Source organism: Symphalangus syndactylus, chromosome X, assembly GCF_028878055.3.
Source record: "Symphalangus syndactylus isolate Jambi chromosome X, NHGRI_mSymSyn1-v2.1_pri, whole genome shotgun sequence".
NCBI lineage: Eukaryota > Metazoa > Chordata > Mammalia > Primates > Hylobatidae > Symphalangus > Symphalangus syndactylus.
The window spans coordinates 54,850,005-54,867,094 of record NC_072447.2 but is presented as its reverse complement, the minus strand read 5'-3'; the positions used below and the strand labels follow the sequence as shown (position 1 = coordinate 54,867,094).

General features: G+C 43.1%; 1 pseudogene; it reads right to left on the bottom strand.

Annotated features, from left to right (window-relative positions):
- Positions 1-807, bottom strand: LOC129475770 (chloride intracellular channel protein 4-like; annotated as a pseudogene).
- Positions 808-17,090: the final 16,283 nt, after the last annotated feature.

The window sequence follows — 17,090 nt, the reverse complement described above, 5'->3', positions numbered from 1 at the left end:
TTACTTGGTGGGTCTTTTGGCATCACTATATGCTATTTCAACCTCCTTATCACTGGGACAGGTATTGATGAACTCATCCCTACTGTATGCATTAGTTAGGTATCTCCAGATGCCAGTCATCTCTGTTGGAATATCAAAGTTGTGATATTTTTTGGCCACCACCTTGACAATATGCAGTTTGGGCAGCAGGCTGCAATCAGCTAATGTCATTTCATTGCCATCCAGAAATTTGCGTGCAGAAAACTTAATGTCCTCTATACTATTTTCATCAATTTCATCAAGGAGAGGAGAATTCAGATATTTATCCAGTTTCTGCAGGGTTTTCAGGAGATCCTTCTCCGGTGCTTCATTAGCCTCTCACCTTCAATTCTTGATAAATGCAGAGAATTTGGCAAAGATGTCCATTCCAGAAGTATTTGATTCCAGGTGTTTTGGTGAAAGCTTTAAGTACTTGGAAGGGCATAAGACTTCTTCAAGAAATTCCTCAATCTTACTTACATCCGTTGTGACTTCACTGTTGAAACTTATAAATGGTGGGTGGGTCCTGGGAGCTAAGTTCTAAAGGTCTGCAGGCTTCCTTTTCAGGTCAACAGTTGTGACACTAAATACAAGTCCTTTGAGTCAACGAATCATGAAGAACCTCTGGGAAAAGGGGCAGTTTCCTATGCTTTCACCATCACTGCCAGCTTTGACGAGGAACTCAATGAGGGGCTCTTTGTCCTCCTCCTTCAGCCCGTTCAGCGGCATCGACAACGCCATGGCCGGCTCGGCTGCGCTCCGCGAACGGCGACGGCTGCTGCTGCTGCTTCTGCTTCTGCTCCTGCTCCTGCTCCAAGGCTGCTCCGACTGCCGGCTTCCGCCGCAGTGCTCGCAGGACAGTACGGCCTCTAGCTGGCTGCGGCCTCGGCTCCTCAGCACCTCACCCCGCCCCGCGCACGACCAAAGTTGATCATCTTAAAAACGTACTTGATATTGGCCAGGCGCGGTGGCTCACGCCTGTTATCCCAGTGGGAGGCCGAAGTGGGCGGATCACAAGGTCAGGAGTTCGAGACCAGCCTGGCCAACATGGTGAAACCCCATCTCTACTAAAAATACAAAAAAAAATTGGCTGGGCGTGGTGGTGGGCGCCTGTAATCCGAGCTACTCAGGAGGCTGGGGCAGGAGAATCGCTTGAACCCGGGAGGCGGAGCTTCCAGTGAGCCGAGATTGTGCCACTGCACTCCAGCCTGGGGGACAGCGCAACACTCCATCTCAAAAACAAAACAAAACAAAAAGTACTTGATATTACTAACAAGTTGTGAAGCTGAATAAACATTTCTAAATTATTAATAAGAAAAGGCCAGGCGCGGTGGCGCCTGTAATCCCAGCACTTTGGGAGGCTGAGGCGGGCGGATCACCAGGTCAGGAGATAGAGACCATACTGGCTAAACGGTGAAACCCCGTCTCTACTAAAAATACAAAAAATTAGCCGGGCCTGGTGGCACGTGCCTGTAGTCCCAGCTACTCAGGAGGCTGAGGCAGGAGAATCGCTTGAACCTGGGAGGCGGAGGTTGCAGTGAGCTGAGATGGCACCACTGCACTCCAGCCTGGGCGACAGAGCAAGACACTATCTCAAAAAAAGAAAAAAGAAAAAAGAAAAAAAGAAATTTTGATCAACCATGTTTTTTTTTTTTTCCTGGGTTTTGCACTGTTTAATTTGCCAGCTGTTTAAATCTTGCCATTTGTGCTGATTTCTCATTGTAAATATTCCCTTTTGTACCTAATTTTGCATTTGTAATTTTGAATTTTTTTTTCAAAGAAGGCTCTCATAACTGTGTAAGCATCAGGCTTCATAAAGCATGGGTTTGCCCCTGTGAAGAGGGATAAGGTAATAATAAATAATTAAAGGCAAAGCCATGAAGGTACCTGTAGTGTCATTTGAGAGTCTGTGTATATTTTGTTCGTTTCTCTAGTTAAAAAACAAGAAGATTTTTAAAAATCCCCCCAGCAATTTAGAAAGCCAAGAAAAACACAAACGAAATAAAGATACGCAATGAGATGAAATCTTTCTTATTCTGATTTTCAAAAGAAACTTGAGAGGCCCAAGTGGTGGAAGCTGAGCCCCCAGGGCCTGGGCATCAAATTGGATGGCTTTGCAGGAAACCCTAAGAAGAAATCTGGGGTAGGAGCAAAAAGGAGGGGTCGCTGAGAGAGCAAGGACCAGCCAGGGCCTGTAATACCACCACTTTGGAAGGACGAGGTGGGAGGATCACTTGAGCTCAGGAGTTTGAGACCAGTCTGGGCAACATAGGGAGACCTCATCACTATAAAAAAAAATAATAAATTAGCCAGGAATGGTGGCACATGCCGGTAGTCCCAGCTACTGGGGAGGCTGAGGCTGTAGTGAACCAAAATCACACCACTGCACTCCAGCCTGAGCGACAGAACCAGGCCTTGTCTCAAAAAAAAAAAACAAAAAGCAGGGCCAGGCGCAGTGGCTCACGCCTGTAATCCTAGCACTTTGGGAGGCAGAGGCGGATGGATCACCTGAGGTCAGGAGTTTGAGACCAACCTGGCCAACATGGTGAAACCCCATCTCTACTAAAAATACAAAAAACAGAGTGTGGTGGTGCGTGCCTGTAATCCCAGCTACTTGGGAGGGTGAGGCAGGAGAATCGCTTGAACCCACGAGGCAGAGGTTGCAGTGAGCCGAGATCACGCCATTGCACTCCAGCCTGGGCAGCAAGAGCAAAAGAGCGAAACTCCATCTCAAAACAAACAACAACAATAACAAAATAAAAAATAAAAATAAAGATTTGAGGAGTAAGACCTGAAAAGTGCTGGAGGGACCCCAGAGCTGACCCCAGACCAACCTGCCTCTCTGCATCTCCACCTTACCTTACCCCAGGGGGCATCACTATTAATATTCCACCAGAGTCTATTAGCCAGTGTTTTAGGTATTATTTCACTCCTTTTACTATAGAGTTTTTAGATCTTTAGGGCTTTTTAAAAAATAAAATAAAATATAAGGCTGTACCTTATATATTTTATGTAAACCACCATAGCACAAAATAATTTGATCCTTTTGTTTTTACTAGCGAAATCGTGTTTATTTCATCTAGGCCTAAGAAGTACATATTTTCCCAGGAGGAGATATCACCAGTTTGTGGCACAGATTATGCCTTATTCCTGACCCTATGCTAGTTCTAGTAAATCCATTGCTCCTTAGCAGTGGTATATCTCAGATATATATCTACGTACCGTCTGGAGGATTCCAAATTTTCCAGCCATATTCACAATCAAAACTGCACTGCAGTCACCCAGACCAACCATTTGCTAATTTAAGTCAGACATCAAGTCAAATTCTCTACATGACTGCAGCCTGGAGAAGCTTCAGTTCTGTCCTGCTTTCTGCCTTAGCACTGTTATTTCTTCTTGACTAGCCTAGATGTCTTGTAAAAAGGGAGATTTTCAACCAACTCTTCCTTTTGCTAGAGTTTCTTCAAAGTCTACTCTAATTTGGAAATATTACTACTTATCTCAGAAAAAGTAAACACTTTTAAAGCCCATAAGCAAATATGCTCATTTGCTACCAATTCATCTACTATAACATCATTAATTTGGATCTCACTAAATTAGAACATGATATTCTAGACAGCAACTGTCTTGAATTTTATGCTTATCCTATCATTGGGGGAAAGAAAAAAAAGAAAGCATATTCAAATCAACAGTATAAACAAAATTATAAGAGAATTATTTATAATCTAGTCTCTATTACAGAGTTCTTTGGAATATTTTAGAAAAATCTGCTAAAATGCTAAACTTCTAAATCATTTTTAGTAATTAAAGTAGCTTCTCTAAAGCATGTGAAAGGGCCCTGTTTCCACACAGAGCTTTCTAGAATCAAGAGAGCCAGGGCCAAGTTAAAGAGGTACCCCCAACGACTCTACTGCAGGCTACTAAAAGTTTCAAATTGGCCAGGCGCAGTGGCTCACGCCTGTAATCCCAGCACTTTGGGAGGCCGAGGTGGGTGGACCACCCTGAGGTCAGGAGTTCGAGACCAGCCTGACCAATATGGTAAAACCCCCTATCTACTAAAAATACAAAAAATTAGCCAGGTGTGGTGGCGGGTGCCTATAATCCTAGCTACTTGGGAAGCTGAGACAGGAGAATCTTGGACAGGAGAATTGCTTGAACCCGGGAGGCAGAGGTTGCAGTGAGCCAAGATCATGCCACTGCACTCCAGCCTGGGCGACAGAGCAAGGCTCCTTCTGAATTAAAGAAAAAAAAAAAAGAAAGAAAATCAAAGATAAAATCTTCTAAGAAGCCAGAGGGGAAAAACACCTTACCTACAGAGGAGCAAAGATAAGAATCACATTAGACCTCTCTTTAGAGCCCACACAAACAAACAAGAAGAGAGTAGAGTAAAATATTTAAAGTGTTAGAAAAAAAAAAACCCACCAACCAAGAATTCTGTATCCAGCCAAATTGTCCTTCAAATGTGAGGGGGAAGTAAAGATTTTCTCAGACAAACAAACATTAGGTATTTTCTTGCCTGTATACCTCCTTGAAAGAAATGTTAAGTGTTTCAGAAAGAAGGAGAATTATAGAGGTCAAAGATTTGTATCTACATTAAGAAAGTAAGAGGGGCTGGGTGCAGTGGCTCACGCCTGTAATCCCAGCACTTTAGAAGGCCAAGGTGGGCAGATCACCTGAGGTCAGGAGTTTGAGACCAGCCTGGCCAACATGAGGAAACCCTATCTCTACTAAAAATACAAAAATTAGCCGGGCGTGGTGGCAGGTGCCTATAATCCCAGCTACTCGGGAGGCTGAGGCAGGAGGAGTGCTTGAACCTGGGAGGCGGAGGTTGCAGTGAGCCGAGATTGCTCCACCGCACTCCAGCCTGGGTGACAAGAGTGAGACTCCCATCTCAAAGGAAAAAAAAATGAAAGGAAGAGGATTAGAGAAGGAATAAATGAAGGTAAAATAAAATATTTTATTTTTATTTTTAATACATCTAATAGATAACAGTTTGTTCAAAATAATAATAGCAGTGATTCAATATTAGCAGTATTCAGTATAGCTTATGGATAACTGAAATGAATGACAGCAATGTTATAGGGGTGTGAGAGAGGAATTGAGAATACTCTGTTATAAGGTACTTGTATTACCTGTCAAGTGGTAGTGTTATTTGAAAGTGGACTTAGATTAGTTGTAAATGTATACTGCAAACTCTAGAGCAACTTCTGAAAAGAAACAAATAGAATTGATATGCTAAGAGAGGAGATACATTAGAATCATATAAAATGTTCAACTGGCCAGGCGTGGTTGCTCACGCTTATAATCCCAGCACTTTGGGAGGCCAAGGCGGGCAGATTGCTTGAGCCCAGGAGTTCAAGACCAGCCTGGCCAACATGGTGGACCCCTCTTTCTACCAAAAAAAACCCAAAAATTAGTCAAGTGTGCTGGCACACGTCTGTAGTCCCAGCTACTCAGGAAGCTGAGGTAGGAGGATCACTTGAGCCCAGGAGGTCGAGGCTGCAGTGATCCAAGATCATTCCACTGCACTCCAGCCTGGACAACAAAGCAAAATCCTGTTTAGAAAAACAGAAAAACAAAAAATGTTCAGCTAACACCAGAGAAGGCAGAAAAAAAGTGTAAGACAAAAACAACAACAACAAAAACAAAGAACAAGGATAATGAATAGAAACCAGTAACAAACATGGTAGACGTTAATCCAACTATATCAATAGTCACTTTAAACATCAGTGGTCTAATTATTATAAAAGACACCAATTACAAGACAGAAACTGTCAGAAGAGATTAAAAAAACCCAACACCCAACTATTTGTCATCTAACAGAAACCAACTTTAAATATAAAGACATAGATTAAAAGTAAAGGGATGTTAGCTGGGCATGGTGGCTCATGCCTGTAGTCCCAGCTACTTGGGAGGCTGACGTGGGAGGATGGCTTCAGCCTGGGAGGAGGAAGCTGCAATGAACCAAGATCATTCCACTGCACTACAGCCTGGGTGATACAGGGAGACTCTATCTTAAACAAACGAACAACAAAAACGAGTATAGTCAATTTTTACATGCATACATATATGCTATTTATTTATTTATTTATTTATTTTGAGATGGAGTCTCGCTGTCACCCAGGCTGGAGTGCAGTGGCCGCCTCCCAGGTTCAAGCGATTCTCCTGCCTCAGCCTCCTGAGTAGCTGGGATTACAGGCGCACGCCACCATGCCCGGCTAATTTTTTTGCATTTTCAGTAGAGAAGGGGTTTCACCATGTTGGCCAAGCTGGTCTCCAACTCCTGACCTCAAGTGATCCGCCCCCCCTCGGTTTCCCAAAGTGCTGGGATTATAGGCGTGAGCCACGGTGCCCGACCTACATATGCTTTTCACATATTTTAACAATAATTTTTTTTTTTTTTTTTTTGGAGACGGAGTCTTGCTCTGTCACCCAGGCACCCAGGCTGGAGTGCAGTGGTGCAATCTTGGCTCACTGCAAGCTCCACCTCCCGGGTTCACGCCATTCTCCTGCCTCAGCCTCTCCGAGTAGCTGGGACTACAGGCGCCCGCCACCACGCCCGGCTAATTTTTTGTATTTTTAGTAGAGACGGGGTTTCACAGTGGTCTCGATCTCCTGACCTCGTGATCTGCCCACCTCGGCCTCCCAAAGTGCTGGGATTACAAGCGTGAGCCACCGCGCCCGGCTCTAACAATAATATTAAATCATTTCAGTACTTATGTGCTAAGCACTGTTCTAGGCACTATATGTGTATTAATTCCTCGTTCTAGGCACTATATGTATATTAATTCCTTTTTTTTTTTTTTTTGAGAGTCTTGCTATGTAGCCCAGGCTGGAGTACAGTGGCGCAATCTCGGCTCACTGCAAGCTCCGCCTCTCGGGTTCAGGCCATTCTCCTGCCTCAGCCTCCTGAGTAGCTGGGACTACAGGTGCCCGCCACCACACCCAGCTCATTTTTTGTACTTTTAGTAGAAACGGGGTTTCACCGTGTTAGCCAGGATGGTCTCGATCTCCTGACCTCATGATCCGCCCGCTTTGGCCTCCCAAAGTGCAAGGATTACAGGTGTGAGCCACCGCTCCTGGCCACTATATGTATATTAATTCCTTTAATCCTTATAATAAACCTGTAAGTTAGGTGGTATTATCTTATTTTAGATAGGAAAACTATGGCATAGATAAAGCATTTGGCTGGAGTCATGTGATTAGTAAGCACAGCGCTAAAATTCAGACAGACCCCACCCAGTCAGGCCCCAGTGCCTGTGTTCTTAGCCTTTCTATATTACAACTGCATATAAAGATAATCGTAGAAGCGGCTTAGCACAGTGTCTTATCCACAATATTAAGTGCTCAATATTATCATTATCATTTTTTACCATTATTACTATGCTTCATTGAATCTGAGGTGCCATCAATTGTAGATACATCATTATTTTATGTGCCACTAACAAAGAAAGAAAACACTGCCAATCATAACTGAAGGCTGAGTGTTCTAAAGTGCATTCCAATTTCAAAGATGTGAGGAAATTGCACTTTGTAGAGTGAATGAAATTCAGTATTGTTATATATAGTTTCGCATTTAGTGTACAATTGCTTTGAATACCATCCATGTACTAAGGACACCCAAATTTACATTTTCAATACTGACCATTTCTTTAACCTGTAGACCTGCATATCCAACTGCTTAGTTGACATCTCCACATGGATGCTAACAGACATCTCAAAAATTAAATGCCTAAAACTGAGTTCTCAATAGTGTTTACCATATCAGTATATGGCATTTTTATTCTTCCAATTATTTAGTCCAAAAGCTTTGGAGTCAGCAAATTCTGATGTGTCTACCTTCAATATAAACCTAAAATTCTACCACTTCTCACTACTCTCATTGCCAATACACTATTCCAAAGCACCCGTGGCAGAGATGGCTAGCTCCTCACCTGATCCATGCTTTCCTCTTCTTCCTGGGCACACATTTCCCAGCCTCCCCTTGCAGTTAGATATAGTCATATGATGAAATTGCTTTATAAGCAATGAAACATGAGAGCAAATTTCTCGTGCCACTTTTAGTCTGCTCCTATAAAACTCACAAACATATTCCTATATGTTTTTCTCCTCTGACAGTTTGCTGCAGTAGGGATGACTGCATGCGACCCCCAAGGATGACCTTGGTGGCCATGTGCTGAAGGTAGCAAAGCTCTTGTCACCCTGGGTTTCTGAATGACTGCACGGAGGAAGGCTGCCCCATTGACCTGTTCACCCACATAATACTTTAAGATGAGCAATAACAAAACGTGTTGTATTTGAGCCAGTGCACAGTGACGAAACTGGTATTGGAGGATACAACATGGAGAGCCATGTTAAAAAGCAGCAAAATTCTTGATTAAAATGTCACCTGTAATAAATTAGAAGTCAGACCAAATGTCTCCTGGGCCTATAACTCTAGGGAAAAAAAGATAGAAAGCAATTTTAGGTATGTATTGATGGTTACTTGCTGTATTTAGCAAGATATTACACGAAGAGAAAAGCTGACTCAAGAACCAGCTGGTTGAATAGCAGAAATGAAAGAAAATAAAGAGTTAAAATAGGCCGAGCACGGTGGCTCACGCCTGTAATCCCAACACTTTGGGAGGCCGAGGTGGAGGGATCACGAGGTCGAGAGTTTGAGACCAGCCTGGCCAACATGGTGAAACCCTGTCTCTACTAAAAATACAAAAATTAGCCGGGCGTGGTAGCGCATGCCTGTAGTCCCAGCTACTTGGGAGGCTGAGGCAGGAGAATTGCTTGAACCCGGGAGGCGGAGGTTGCAGTGAGCCAAGATCGTGCCACTGCACTCCAGCCTGGGCAACAGAGCAAGACTTCGTCTTGAAAAAAAAAAAAAAGATTTAAAATAATGCTGCACACCAACAACCATCTGATCTTCAACAAAGTTGACAAAAACAAGCAATGGGGAAAGGACTCCCTATTCAATAAATGGTGCTGGGAAAACTGGCTACCCATATGCAGAAGATTGAAATTCCGCCCCTTCCTTACACCATACACAAAAATTAATTCAAGATGGATTAAAGGCTTAAATGTAAAACCTAAGACTATAAAGATCCTACAAGATGATAATCTAGGAAATACCATTCTGGAATAGGACCTCACAAAGATTTCATGACAAAGATGCCAAAACCAGTTGCAACAAAACCAAAAATTGACAAATAGGACCTAATTAAAGAGCTTCTGCACAGCAAAAGAAACTATCAACAGAGTAAACAGACAACCTATAGAATGGGAGAAAATATTTACAACCTATGAACCCGACAAAGGTCTAATATCCAGAATCTATAAGGAACTTAAATCAACTAGAAAAAAAAACAAATGACCCCATTTAAAAATGGGCAAAGGACAAGAACAGACACTCTTCAAAACAAGACATAGACACATCCACAGGGAAGTGAGGGGAGAGAGAGCATCAGGACCAATAGCTAATGCATGTGGGGCTTAATACCTATGTGATGGGTTGATAGGTACAGCAAACCACCATGAAACATGTTAACCTATGTAGCAAACAGTATCCCAGGACTTCAAATTAAATTAAATTAAATTAAATTTAAAAAAAAACATACACATGGCCAAACAAGCACATGAAAAAAGGCTCAACATCACTAATTATTAGAGAAATGCAAATCAAAACCACAATGACCCCAAAGTCCCCAAAGTCCCCCTGCCCTTAAGTCAAATTAAAAGAAAACACCGCAGGGCGTGGTGGCTCACGCCTGTAATCCCAGCACTTTTGGAGGCCGAGGCGGGCGGTTCATGAGGTCAGGAGTTCGAGACCAGCCTGACCAACATGGTGAAACCCTGTCTCTACTAAAAATACAACAACAACAAAAAAATTAGCCGGGATGGTGGCACACGCCTGTAATCCTAGCTACTCAGGAGGCTGAGGCAGGAGAATTGCTTCAACCCAGGAAGCAGAGGTTGCAGTGAGCTGAGATCGTGCAACTGCAGTTTAGCCTGGGCAACACAGCGAAACTCCATGTCAAAAAAAAAAAAAAAAACCAACACGAGATGCCATCTCACACCACTCAGAATGGCTATTATTAAAAAGGTAAAAAACAACAGACGCTGGAAAGGTTGTGGAGAAAAAGGAATGCTTATACACGGCTGATGAAAATGTAGATTAGTTCAGCCACTATGGAAAGCAGTATGGCAATTTCTCAAAGAGCTCAAAGCAGACTTACCATTCCACCCAGCAATCCAATTATTGGTATATACCCCAAAAAATACAAATCAGTCTACCATAAAGACCCATGCATGCATATGTTGACTACAGCACTATTCACAATAGCAAATACATGGAATTAACCTAAACAACCATGTATGGTAGAATGGATAAAGAAAAGGTGGTACACATACACCATAGAATACTATGCAACATTAAAAAAGAACACGATCATGTCCTTCGCAGCAACATGGATGAAGCTGGAGGCCATTATCTTAAGTGAACTAACACAGGAACAGAGGACCAAATATCTCATGTTCTCACTTATAAGTGGGAGCTAAACACTGATTCCACATGGACATAAAAAAGGGAACAATAAACACCAGGCCCCGCTTGAAGGTGGACAGAGGGAGGAGGGGAGGAATCAAAAAACTACCTATTGGTTATTACCTGGGCGGTGAAATAATCTGTACACCAAACCCCTGTGACATACAATGTACCTATATAACAAACCTGCACATGTACCCCTGAACCTAAAAGTTAAAAAGAAAGAGTTGGGAAATTTGGGGATACAGGGTTAGAAAAGCTCACAACTTCTATATCCCAAATAAGAAGACAGGAGACCGAAAAAGACTTTGTGTCACAAAGTGTACGGGGAAGGCTTTGTCATGATATGCTGGTGACGCTGCACATCTTCATGTAGGCCACACGAGTGAGGCTTGGCTGCAGTCTGACCTGAGTGTTGGCAGAATGCCCCCCGATTCTTCCTGGAACAAGGGGAGATAAGGGCAAGGAACTGCTGCAAGGCAGTTTCATGTCCCTATCTTGTGAGCGTTTGACCCCTTGACACAATAGTCCATAAAGACCCCTCACTTAGAGGGACCCTGCCCTAAAGCAAAAATTAGATTAAGGGTGGTGGTGCCCTCACCTAAGCCTATTGCTTGAGATGAAAGGTAGCCACCATTAATTTGAAAGGGAAAGAAGCACAGGACCAAGAAACAAACACTACAAAAAGGAGACTTTACCACTATGTCTAGGAAAGAACATTGGGCATAGTTACATTACAGCACATGGAACTGTCTGGAAGCAAAGAGATCTGAAGCCTTCTATGGTTTTGAAGGAATTAAATTACCAAAGAAACCAAGAGCCTGCTCTCAAACGCTTCGAGGTGTAAAACAACCCTTGGGCAGGAAATGATCAGAGAAGGCTGCCATGGTCTTCAATTCCCATCATTATCTCTCTGACTTCATTTCCTACTTTCCCCCCTCGCTCCCTCCGTTCCAGCCAGCCTCCTTGCCATTCCTTTAACAATAAACATGCTACCGCCTTTGCCTTTGCTGATTCCTCTGCCAGGAAAAAACTGTTTTTTTCAGATATTCACATGGCATAGGACACTGTGGATCCCAGCCCCAGGCCTATATAGGGGAAAGTGAAACAGTCTAGCTTTCTTCCTGCAAGCTGCCACTCCCACAGACATCCAGGTCCACTGTTGCCATAAAACAAAAGCTAGGTGTAACCCAATTGCCCTGCCACCTGTTCATGCAAGAACCTCAACTCCCCACAAAAAGCACCTCATTATTTCCAGGAGTTGCTGGGGATTGTCACACATACTTAGGAACAAGTCCACTGCAACAGTCTCTGTAAGACTCTGCTCTCAGCTGGATACCACAGACACTGCTGACACTCTAAGGGCTCGGTTAGGGTGTTGGTTTTTCCTGCAGGATTGCAATAGTTCTGCCCTGGTGGCCCCCTGGACTGTAGGGGGCTGCAGAAGATGTGCGGTGGTCTGTGGGTGGTTGGGATGAACAGCTCTCCCCCCGTGTTATCTTCTGCTAAAGCAGTACAGGGCGGTGCCAGATGGAAATATAGGCTAAGGCAGCTATTGGAAGTCTGTAGTAAGAGAAGGGCATTAGTGCTCTCCAGGTACACATTTTTCTCTCTTTTTTTTACAGACATGGTATTACTCTCTTGCTCAGGCTGGAGTGCCGTGCCTATTCAAAGGTGAGATCACAGCTCACCGCAGCAGTCTTAACTCCTTGCCTCAAGCAATTCACCCACTTCAGCCTTCCAGGTAGCTGAGACTATAAGCATGTACCATCATGCCTGGTTAGAGAATACTTGTTTTTTTGTTGTTGTTGTTGTTGTTGTTTGAGATGGAGTCTTGCTCTGTCACCCAAGACAGAGTGCAGTGGTGCAATCTCAGCTCATTGCAACCTACCCCCCCAGGGTTCAAGCAATTCTCCTGCCTCAGCCTCCTGAGTAGCTGGGACTACAAGTTCACCACCACACCCGGCTAATTTTTGTATTTTTAGTACAGACATGGTTTCACTATGTTGGCCAGGCTGGTCTCGAGCTCCTGGCCTGAGTGATCCACCCGACTCAGCATCCCAAAGTGCTGGGATCGCACCACTACAGTCCAGCCTGGACAAAAGAGTGAGACTCCGTCTCAAGGAGAGAAAAAAAAAAAAAAAAAGGCCGGGCCCAGCGGCTCAGGCCTGTAATCCCAGCACTTTGGGAGGCCGAGGCGGTCAGATCATTTGAGGTCAGGAGTTCAAGACCAGCCTGGCCAACATGGTGAAAACTTGTCTCTATCAAAACTACAAAAAAATTAGCCAGGTGTGGTGGCACATGTCTCTAATTCCAGCTACTCAGGAGGCTAAGGCAGGAGAGTTGCTTGAACCCAGGAGGTGGAGGTTGCAGTGAGGCAGGATCACACTACTACACTCCAGCCTGGGAGACAGAGAGAGACTCTGTCTCAAATAAAAAAAAAACAAAACAAAAAAAAAACAGGCCTAAAATTGTTAAGTAAGGACCGAATTCCGTCGCCCACACACCTATAATCATAGCACTTTGCAGGGCTGAAGGATTGCTTGAGCTCAGGAGTCTGCGACCGTCCTGTGCAACATGGGAAACCCCATCTCCACAAAAAATTTAAAAGAAATCAGCCAGGCATGGTGGTGCGCCCCTGTAGTCCCAGCTACTCAGGAGGCTGAGGTGGGGAGACTGCTGGAGCTCAGGAAGTATATTTCATAGGGTGCTGTGTACTTCCTTATTCATTGGGAGGCACAATGGGGATTTTTTTTTTATTATTTATTTATTTATTTATTTAATTTTGAGACGAAGTCTCGCTCTTGTCCCCCAGGCTGGAGTGCAGTGGCATGATCTTGGCTCACTGCAACCTCTACCTCCATGGTTCAAACAATTCTCCTGCCTCAGCCTCCCGAATAGCTGGGACTACAGGCACGCACCGCCATGCCCAGCTAATTTTGTATTTTTAGTAGAAACGGGGTTTCACTGTGTTGCCCAGGCTGGTCTCGAACACCTGACCTCAGGTGATCCACCCACTTCGGCCTCCCAAAGTGCTGGGATTACAGACGTGAGCCACCGTCCCTGGCCATAGTGGAGATTTTTAAATTTTCTTTATTTTTTTGAGATGGAGTCTGTCACTGAGGCTTGGATGCAGTGGTGCAATCTCAGCTCACTGCAACCTCCACTTCCCAGGATTGAGAGATTCTCCTGCCTCAGCCTCCCGAGTAGCTGGGATTACAGGCATGCACCACCATGCCTGGCTAATTTTTGTATTTTTAGTAGAGACAAGGTTTCACCATGTTGGCCAGGCTTCTCTCGAACTCTTGGCCTCAAGTGATCTGTCTGCCTCGGCCTCCCAAAGTACTGGGATTACAGGCCTGAGCCACTGGGCCCGGCCACAATGGAAATTTTTTTATAATTCAAGTGTAATTTGAAAATTGAGGTAAAATTATTATTTAAAAAAATTTTTTTTTTGAGACGGAGTTTTGCTCTCGTTGCCCGGACTGGAGTGCAACGGCACGATCTCGGCTCACCGCAACCTCTGCCACCAGGTTCAAGGGATTCTCCTGCCTCAGCCTCCCGAGTAGCTGGGATTACAGGCATGCGCCACTACGCCTGGCTAATTTTGTATTTTTAGTAGAGACAGGGTTTCTCCATGTTGGTCAGGCTGGTCTCGAACTCCCGACCTCAGGAAATCCACCCACCTCAGCCTCCCAAAGTGCTGGGATTACAGGCGTGAGCCACTGTGCCCAGCCAAAATTATTAAATTAAGGTTAAACTACTTAAAATATAATGAACAAATATCAAGTGAACAGCTTGATGAATATTTACATATTCATATTTACACAACCATGTAACCACCACTTATATGAAGACATAAAACATTTCTGTAACCCAGACTATCCTTCATAAAAGGTGATTTTCTAATTCTGTCATTTTTTTTATGAGCTCACATTAGTTCATAATGAAGAACTTTCCTGTCATTTCTGGATGCTCTTGAATATAGTTTGCCCAGAAAAACAAAATAAATGTAATTCTTTTCTTTTATTTGCCTATTATACAATTAGTGAGTTGATGTTCCAGCAGCCTCCAAAAGGTAACCAGTGAGGTTTTATTTATTGATTATTGATGTCATTATGAACTCATGGAGTTTTAAAATACTTGATGTGTAAATATTACAGACTTTGCAGTCATTATGCTTTTTGATGCTCAAATTGTCCCATCTTGGACCAGTGAGGGCCCTTAAAAAGCCGGCTCCTTATTCTTGTCATACAACCCTTGGAGTCCTTAATTTTTTTCTTAATTTCTGGTAAGATAGGATATTCCAAGTTCATCTTTTACATTTCCAGCCTCGGAATTGGAACTAGCCACTTCCCTAAGGAGTTCTGCATACTTGTTTGTTTTAAATTATACTTACTCACTATAATCTGGATGCTGGGTCTTTATTGCTATCATTTCTTTTCAGATCTTTTCAGTGCACAGAGCTAAGAATTTTTTTTCCAAATAAAAATAAATTATGAATAAATACTGCTATTTCTAATCTAAATTAAAGATTAAAGGGTTTTTACTTAACTTCTTTGATTTTGTGTTTGCATCTCTTCTCTCATGTGTAAAATCTTGGTTCCTAATGATATTAACATAATTACTTACTTGATTTATTCCACTGGATAGATAGAATAGTTTCAGGATAACAATATCAATGTTATTACTAACAGTTAGATCACCGAATGCCTTTTAAGATTTATTCGCAGTTATTTTAGTCCTTAGGATCCAGCCCACTAAGGATGTACAAGAAAAATAGTTTGTTAATGAATCACTTGAAATCATTATTATATGTATAGTTTTGCCACCAACATGATATATAATCAGGTTCAATTTGTTTCAGTTCTTCTTCAATTTTTAACGACTGCCTCTAGTTTTCTTTCTGATTATATTCAGTTGTTAAATTATTTACAACTTGGCTGGGCACAGTGGTGCTCACGCCCATAATCCTGGCACTTTGGGAGGCTGAGGTGGGCGGATCATGAAGTCAGGAGTTAGAGACCAGCCTGACTAACATGGTGAAACCCCGTCTCTACTAAAAATACAAAAATTAGCCGGGTGTGGTGGGGCATGCCTGTAATTCCAGCTAATCGGGAGGCTGAGACTGCAGAACTGCATGAACCTGGGAGGCAGAGGTTGCAGTGAGCCAAGGTTGCGCCACTGCACTCCAGCCTGGGTGACAGAGTGAGACTCCATTTCAAAAAAAAAAAAAATATATATATATATGTGGGTGTATATTTACAACAATCTTGCTGTTCTAACATCTATTAGTGACCTATTGGTGCATAACAAATTATACCAAACTTAGCGGCTTAAAATAACCAACTTTTATTATCTCACAGTTTCTGTGGATCAGGGATCCGGTGTGGCTTAGCTGGGTGGTCCTGGCTCAGGGTCTCCTGCTGAAATGCAGTCAAGATGTCAGCCAGGGATGTGGTAAGACTTGACTAACGCCGGAGGATCTGCTTCCACCAGGGCTCACTCACATGGCTTTGTTGGGCTTTGGATCCTCGCCACGTGGGACTGCTCTACAAGGTAACTGGTTCCCCCAGAACAAGTGATCCATGAGAGAGAAACAGGGTAAAAAGGAAGGTACATTGTCTTTTAGAATCTCATCTTGGAAATTTTTATAGCATCACTTCTGCCACATTCTGTTTGTTTTTTTTCCCCCTCACACAAAACAGATGTAACTTCTGCCAAATTCTACTGGTCTCACAGATCATCCCTGGTTCAGTGTCAGAGGGGACATCACAAGGGTGTAAATACCACAATGTGGGGATTCTTGGGGACCATCTTTTACACAAAGCAAAAATATAAAGCAAGATACATTCAGAGTTCTAGCTTTCACCTTTGTGTGTTCCACATTGCTTACCTCCACCTTTAGGAAACCACTTTTGTTACTACCTGCTTTATTTTTCCATTGTTTTGTTTAGAAAAATATCAAAAAACATGTACATATATCTGTAGTTCCAAAATTAACTTACTATACACCTTTTCAGCACCTTGCTTTCTTCAATTAAAGCCGTGTCCAACAGACCACCTAATGGCATCTATAGACATCTTTATTCTATTTTATACCTCCATTCAACTCCATTATATAGTGATCCTGTAGTTTACATAATGTTGTAATGGCTTCATCATTTATCAATTTTTCTCCAATTTTTGGACATAGTTGCTCATAATTTTCATCATCATAATGCTGCAATGAATATCTTTCTGTATAAAGGTTTTGCTGGATGTGGAATTATCTTAGACTACTGGACTCACAGATATAGATTTATTAAGTCAAAGATATGAATTTTTTTTTTTTTTTTGAGACAGAGTCTTGCTCTATCGCCCAGGCTGGAGTGCAGTGGCACGACTTCGGCTCACTGCAATCTCTGCCTCCTGGGTTGAAGTGATTCTCCTGACTTAGCCTCCCAAGTAGCTGGATTACAGGCACTCACCACAATGCCTGGCTAATTTTTTGTATTTTTAGTAGAGACGGGGTTTCACCATCCTGGCCAGGCTGGTCTCG